Consider the following 8374-nt stretch of genomic DNA (forward strand, 5'->3'; position numbering starts at 1 on the left):
TCCACAACTCCCTTTATCACAAGACCCAATACACAGGAAAGCTGGGGACTCTGGGACTTGTATGCTGTGAGCAGGATTTTTTTCACCCAGAATAGCTGACTCTAAACTACAGATCCCAAGAGAACTTGTAAAGCGGCATTTATAAGGGAAAAGCCCAGTAACACTGGGATGAGAAAAGAGAGACTGGGCTGGAGTCCGGAAGAGAGAGAGCAGAGTGGATCCAGGCTGGATCAGATTAACCACTTAAGCCCCGGAAGATTTTACCCCCTTCCTGACCAGGGCCTATTTTGCGATTCGGCACTGCGTGACTTTAATGGACAATTGCGCGGTCGTGCGACGCTGTACCTAAACTAAATTGTCGTCCTTTTTTTCCCACAAACAGAGCTTTCTTTTGGTGGTATTTGATCACCTGTGCGATTTTCTGATCATGCGCTATAAACAAAAAAAGAGCGTCAATTTTGCAAAAATAACAATATTTTTCAAATTTTTTATATGAAATTCCCCCCCCCCCCCCCAAAAAAAATTTAAAAATCAAAATTTTTTTAACATTTTCAGCCAATTTGTTTTATGCTACATATGTTTGGTAAAAAAAAAAATCGCAAAAAGCGTATTTTGATTGGTTTGCGCAAAAGTTATTGCGTTTACTAACAAAGGGAAAGATTTTTGTCATTTTTGTTGTTTTTTTATTAACGAGTAATGGCGGCGATCTGCGATTTTTTTTGTGGTACTGCGACATTGCGGCGGACAGATCGGACCCTTGACTGATATTTTTGACACTTTTGGGGTTACCAGTGACATTACTGCGGTAATCAGTGCTATATATATGCGCTGTTACTGTAAAAATGACACTGGCAGTGAAGCGGTTAACTGTATTGGACTGGGAGGGGTTAAGTGTGTCCTTGGGGCTTGCTTCTAACTGGGATTGGACATGGCTACTAGTGTAAGAACAGAGATCAACGGTCTTACATAGTAGAACCGTCTGATCTCCAATCTTACACAGGGAAGAATGACAGGCGGCTTTGTTTACATTAGCCGCCTGCCTTTCTTCCGGTGTCACGGACGATCGCGAGTGCCCGGCGGACATCGGGTCCGCCGGGCACATGCGCGGGGGGGGTCCGTGACTGCATGGGAACGCGCCTCCAGCGGCGCGTGCTCGCTCCCTAGAAGCCTCACAGGCTAGCGACGTAGACCTACGTCGCTTTGCCTGTGAGGGGCTGACCGCTGCAGTAAATAGTTGTGCGCCGGTCGGCAAGTGGTTAAGACAAAAAGCTACAGGAGTCACAAGAAAGCTTTTTCAATTGGCTATCGAGTTCTACTGCCTCCATCTTGACCTTGCTGATCGACAGCCAGTTTCCTACTGCGCATGCGCAAAGTGTGCAGCGCTTTGTGAATGGGTTGGCTGCGAGGGAAGCAGAGGGGGCAAACTTTCAGGTACATTTTCCGGGGCCAACAAAGCCAGAATTAGGAGCGTGTACCTGTAAAAAAAACAGGAACCTGCTCCTCTCTTCCCCCCAAAAGATGCCGTATGTGGCAGCGGAGGGGGGTGAGGTGAGGAGACAAATAAGCAGAGCTTACCCTTTTTGGTGGAGCTCCACTTTAAGAAATGTGAAAAACAATAAGTAAATATAATTTACCCTCCTATCTGTTTACTAAGCCTAGCAGCACAAAGATTCAAAATAGTTAATGTTCACCAGTAACTAGGCACCTTAGCAATATTTTTGGCTGAATTCATTCTACCACTTGTGCACGATTTAAAATAAAACATTTTTTTGTATATATTGGTACCATTCTTGTTCCTTCCTTTTCCTTATTATGTATAAGCACCCTAAAAGTCCCACAGCCCATACACCCTAACATTTCTTAATCAATGGGGATGTTGGCGCTTTGATTATGTGTAATTGGTCCCATCCACGAAAACCCTTGATCCTGCCAAAAATAGTGCAGGAATTTCTTTTTCAAATCTGTGCGGTACTGCAAAATCGGCTTTGCACCGATTTGAACTGTTCCATTGCCGACAATAGGGTGCGACTTGTCATGCAATTTGGACCTGTCAAATAGCATGGCAAGTCGCAAAGATGTGAACAGAGGCTTAATTCGCTAAGACATTGTGTATCATTAAGAATTGCCTTTTTTCTTAAAGCGGAACTGAACTCTCTCCATTAACGTTAAGGCCCCTTTCACACAAGGTAGTCCGTCGGCGGACTCCGTTTTTCTCAGCGGGGGATAGATCGGCCGAACCCCCGCTGAGCAGGCGGATGGCAGCTCTGTGTCCGTGCTGTGTGCAGAGACAGAGCTGTCATGTCCCCGCTCTTCTCTATGGGGAATCAGATGAGAACGGACCGTATGTCCGTTCTCATCCGATCCGATCCGCCAGACAGATGGAAAATAGGGTTTCCATCCGTCCGGATTTGACGGATCGGACGTCAGTGGACATGTCTCCGCTGACATCCGATGACCCATAGAGATGTTTTCTAACAGATATTACATATAAAAGGAACACAAAAGGTTAAAAAGTGGTATATTTATAGGTACCATCCTTGTTCCTTCCTTTTCCTTATTATGTATGAGCACCCTAAAAGTCCCACAGCCCATACACCCTAACATCTGTGCATGAAGCCACACAGATGTCAGCAAAGTTAAGTCGCGCTGACATGCAGCCTTGAAATTGTGCGATTTCAAGTGAAGTCGCACAATGTCAAAGTTGGATTTGGTGTGAATGGGGGCTTAAGGTCATTTAGCTAGGGTTAAAGTGGAAAATATTTTTTGGTATTTGCTGGGTCTAGGAAAAGTTGGGGGAAGGGGGGGTATAAATGAAATGTAATAAGGCTATCGGCATGATTTGTAACATATAATAAAATAAATAATGTGTGAGCAATTCCACAACATAGTAATACAATACAAAAAGCCGATGTCCTAGCATCCCTAAATATAGGGGAGAAAGGTAAAAAAGGGGGACAGTTGGGACATTATATGAAGTGCACACAAATGGTTGGGATGTATACCATGGCTATATTGAATATAAAAGTGGGTCCACAGCATAATGGCAAAGAGAAACACTTTAATAATATAGGTCATCAATCATACAAATATCCACATAGGGCATAGGTACATACATATGGTGATGGGTAAAATATTACAGTAAAAACAACATGAAATAAATATGTATTGCACAAGTAATGACAAGCTGGTAAGGCATCTCCAAATTCATGATTTTGACAGACAGCAATTCTGATTCCAGAAAATGGTACAATATTGAATATGTTCACATCATATAATGTTAAAATTACAAGCACTTAAATAGTTGGGTGTGTGGTGAACATCATAACCTCAACGCGTTTCGTGGACGCACATTGCCACTTCATCAGGTGTAGATGTTTGTATAATTCTAAGAAAAATATGAGTAAGAAAAAAGGATCATAAATGCCAATTTGAATGAGGAGAAGAAGAGGGGGGGAAGAAACCATAAAAACCCATTTCACCCCAACATGGCCTCAGCTCCCATGGGGGACATGCTAAGCCCATACAGTTTCAGTGCCAAATTCAGAACTATCACGTAAGTGTTGGGGTGAAATGGGTTTTTTGGTCCCCCTGTTTCTTACCCCCTCTTCTTCTCCTCATTAAAATTGGCATTTATGATCCTTTTTTCTTACTCATATTTTTCTTAGAATTATACAAACATCTACTCCTGATGAAGTGGCAATGTGCGTCCACGAAACGCGTTGAGGTTATGATGTTTACCACACACCCAACTATTTAATTACTTGTAATTTTAACATTATATGATGTGAACATATTCAATATTGTACCATTTTCTGGAATCAACATTGCTGTCTGTCAAAATCATGAATTTGGAGATGCCTTACCAGCTTGTCATTACTTGTGCAATACATATTTATTTCATGTTGTTTTTACTGTAATATTTTACCCATCACCATATGTATGTACCTATGCCCTATGTGGATATTTGTATGATTGATGACCTATATTATTAAAGTGCTTCTCTTTGCCATTATGCTGTGGACCCACTTTTATATTCAATATAGCCATGGTATGCATCCCAACCATTTGTGTGCACTTCATATAATGTCCCAACTGTCCCCCTTTTTTACCTTTCTCCCCTATATTTAGGGATGCTAGGGCATCGGCTTTTTGTATTGTATTACTATGTTGTGGAATTGCTCACACGTTATTTATTTTATTGTATGGTACAAATCATGCCGATAGCCTTAGCCCCCGTTCACACTGGGGCGACCTGTCAGGCGACCTGGTCGCCTGACAGGTCGCCGTAGGTCGCCTTCCATAGAGAAGCTGCGGACCCGTTCTAATAGGAGCGACACAAGTCGCTCCGACTTAGAAAAAGGGTCCGGAGCTTCTTTGGGGCGACCCGGAGCGACCTGCATAGACTTCAATGTTATGAAGTCCATGCCGGCCGCTCCGAGGTCGCGATGCGAGCAGCGCGCCGCGACCTATGAGGTCGCCCCGACAAGTAGCGTCGCCCCAGTATGAACGGGGCCTTATTACATTTCATTTATATCCCCCCTTCCCCCAAATTTTCCATGAATAGGGATGGAGGCACATAGCCTTAGTTAGGCGATGCCTCATTTAAAGTCCCAACTTTTTCTTCATTTGCATTTGCTGGGTTATTGGTATACCGTGTCCAGAGGGTTGCTGAGGATGCTAAAAATATTATTTGTCAGCTTTGATCTTCTGGCTCAGCTGCTGTTCACTCATACAGCACTCATACAGTGATAACAGGGGGGTCACTTGCACTTCAACTCTTCCATTCAGAAAACACCTTACATGTTTCTCACAGAATCTAAGGCTTTCTCTGAATGGGCAAGGGAAGAGTGGATGAACATTAGGATCCCCCCTTGTCCATTCAGAGAAAGCCTTGTAGAAGAGCAAGCAGCCCCCATCATCACTGTATGAGCGATGGAACTCAGCTAAACTAGAAGATCAAAGCTGACAATGGAATGCAGAAGATACAAGATGGTTCACATTCCCAGCAAACCTCTGGCCGACATGTACCATGAATAGCAGGTAATTAAGCTGGACACAGCAAATGTCAAATAATGTTTTTTCCTGGAGTTCAATTTTAAATCTACTTTAAAGCATATCTATTGTCAAAATTACCAACATAATTTGTATTTCTATCATTTCTTGCCTACTCCTATTAATCTGAACGATCTTGAAGTTTGTAAAATGACTTTGTGAAGATCCGCACACATTTACTTCCCTGAATTCTGTAACAAGTATTCACTATGCCCCATGAGTAGGCACTGCTGTGTCACACATTTCACAGAGCCTGCCTTCTGGGCTACAGAGGTGCTGAGAGGAGGAGTTTCAGGAGGCGGAGTCAATATACGAATCATTGCTTGCAGACAGAAAGGTACCATGGGATATATAGTCCTTAGACATTGGAAGTAAACAGCAGAGTTGAACTGCAAAGCATGCAAGGGATCCAGAAAGTTGTGGAAAGAGATGAGCAGCAGACAGGCAGAACTCACAAAATGAAAGGAGATTTTTCAACTAAGCCTATAGTGTATTGTCAGAAATGACTTTTGTTTACGTTGCTAATACAACCAGCCAGCAGCGTGGTGCCGCAGGAATCAAAGGCAGGGAAAGCTCAATAACAACCTTTGCCTATGGGACCAAGGACTGACACAAAGGGGCAGTTACATTTAACTACATAATGACCAGCTGCCGCAGATGTAGCAGAAAACAAATTGGCCTAAAATGTTAAAAAATTTAGATTTTTAAATTTTTTTTGGGAATGTTATATAGCAGAATGTAAAACATTTTGTTTTTTTTTTTTTCAAAATTGTCGCTCTTTTTTTGTTTATAGACAAAAATCACACAGGTGATCAAATTCCACCAAAAGAAAATTATTTTTTTGGGGGAAAAAAGGACTTCAATTTCGATTGGGTACAGCATCGCACGACCGCGCAATTGTCCGTTAAAGTCGCGCAGTGCCGAATCCCAAAATAGGGCCTGGTCATTAAGCAGCAAAATCTTCCGGTCTTAAAGTGGTTAAAATGAATATTATTGGTTACTTACCTGTTTAGCTTTATTCCGTTTGGCCCTGCAAGCACACATGATAGGGCTAATCTCCCTATTATTAAAGCCCAGACTGCAGTTACCTTCCATGGCTGTGGGACCACTGCTGCTGTACTGTTTGATCTATTGCTGTGTTTCAAAAAGAAGGGGAAAGGGGAAGGGAAAAACCTCCGATACAGGTGCATCCAAGCTACTACCTCCTATGCAATGTCTGCTGAGCCTCAAACACACAGCACCCAGGCTGTGAGGTCTCTGAAAACCTCCATGTAATCAATACAAAAAAGGAGAAATGATGGTGCTATGGACATTGACTAAAACATTGTTTATATGATCAACAATCAATTAAAAAATCCAACGCGTTTCGGCCATCTGGCCCTAATCAAGGCTAATACATAAGTGACACAAAACAGCTTAAATAGTGTAGACTAAGTCCCATGGTTAACCCCAAGGGTCACATGACCCAAAAAAGGGGTGGTGACAAATATCAAAACATACAAAAGAAGAACACTATAGGCATACAATTTGACTGAATGTATATAAAATCATGTATCACAAAGATAAAAAGGAACAGCATTAAACATATTGGAAAATGTATACTTAAAAAGTATATACCTCCAGATATCTGTTTCTTTTTAAATTTCTTTTGTATGTTTGATGGTCAGCCTAGCTTCTACTTATTAAAACGTTTGCCGTTTGCGCAATACCACACAACACATTTATTATGTGTCTATTCAATATTGGTTATGTGCACTTATTTTGGGTTTATTCATTATTTTATTATATTTATGTTCTAGATCCTCTGGCGGGCATTTGTTTCACATTGATACTTTGGAATTGAGCAGTGCGGCACTGATTCTATTCATTACTTTATATCTTAGTGTGGGAACAGTTTAAATGTCAGCAGCCGCATTGGATTTTTACCTTATCCTTTTTACCAATGGAGAATAGGGAGAGCGGAGCTAAACAAATCTGAATATGTGTATACCAACCAAAATGCTTAACTACTTCCCGACCCCCCGCCGCCTTTTTACTGCGGCAGGGTGGCTCTCCTGCGCAAACCGAAGTAGACCTACGTCGGTCGTGCGCGGGAAGCTAGGGTGCGATCGCGCACCGCTGTCGGCACGCTCCTGCCCCCATTCGGCAGCGGGGAAGCCAATGCATGGGTCAGGTGGCTCCGATTGCCGCCTGACACCCGCGATCGTTCCCCCGCTGAGAGAGAAGAACTGTCAGCTCTTGTAAACACAGCTAACCGTTCTTCTCCCTAAAATGATCATAGAGCCCATGTGACCTTCTATATAGGATCGCAGGTCTCTATGGTCATTCCACAAGCCACGCCCCCCCCCCCCCACAGTTAGAATCACTCTCCTAGGCTCACATTTAACCCCTTGATCACCCATAGGGTTAACCCCTTCCCTGCCAATGGCATTATTACAGTAACAGTGCATATTTTTAGCACTGATTACCGTAGTAATGTCACTGGTCCCCCCAAAAGTGTAAAAAATGTCAGTTAGGGGCCCGATCTGTCCGCTGCAATGTCTCAGATCGCCGCCATTACTAGTAAAAAAAACAAAAAAACAAATAAAATGACATAAATCTTTCCTGTAGTTAGTAGACGCAATAACTTTTCCGCAAAAACAATCAAAATACGCTTATTGCGATTTTTTTTTACCAAAAATATGTAGCAGAAAACAAATTGGCCTAAAATGTAAAAAAAATTTGATTTTAAATCTTTTTTTTGAGAATGTCATATAGCAGAATGTGAAAAATATTGTTTTTTTTTTTTCAAAATTGTCACTCTTTTTTTGTTTATAGCGCAAAAAATAAAAATCTCACAGGTGATCAAATATCACCAATAGAAAGCTCTATTTGTGGGAAAAAAAGGACATACATTTTATTTGGGTACAGCATCGCACGACCGTGCAATAGTCCATTAAAATAACGCAGTGCCGAATCGCAAAATAGGGCCTGGTCAGAAGAGGGCAAATCCTTCCGGTCTTAAAGTGGTTAAATATGAAGCAAAAATGGCCAAGAGAATACACACACACACACACACACACACACATATATATATATATATATATATATATATATATATATATATATATATATACAGTATATATATATATATATATGAATAAATACATATCATTTCAGATACAAATCCACATCCCATCTATGGTAAAGCCAAGAGGGATGCGGGTCTATAATCTGAAAATCCAGTAGACCTCGCGCTCTAATAATCTACGGTATCTATCCTCACCCCGCATTGCTGGCAATACTGTTTCAATACCATTAAAGCTGAAAGAACCCATATTGC

Source organism: Pelophylax lessonae, assembly GCF_965119305.1.
Source record: "Pelophylax lessonae genome assembly, chromosome: 4".
Taxonomy (NCBI): domain Eukaryota; kingdom Metazoa; phylum Chordata; class Amphibia; order Anura; family Ranidae; genus Pelophylax; species Pelophylax lessonae.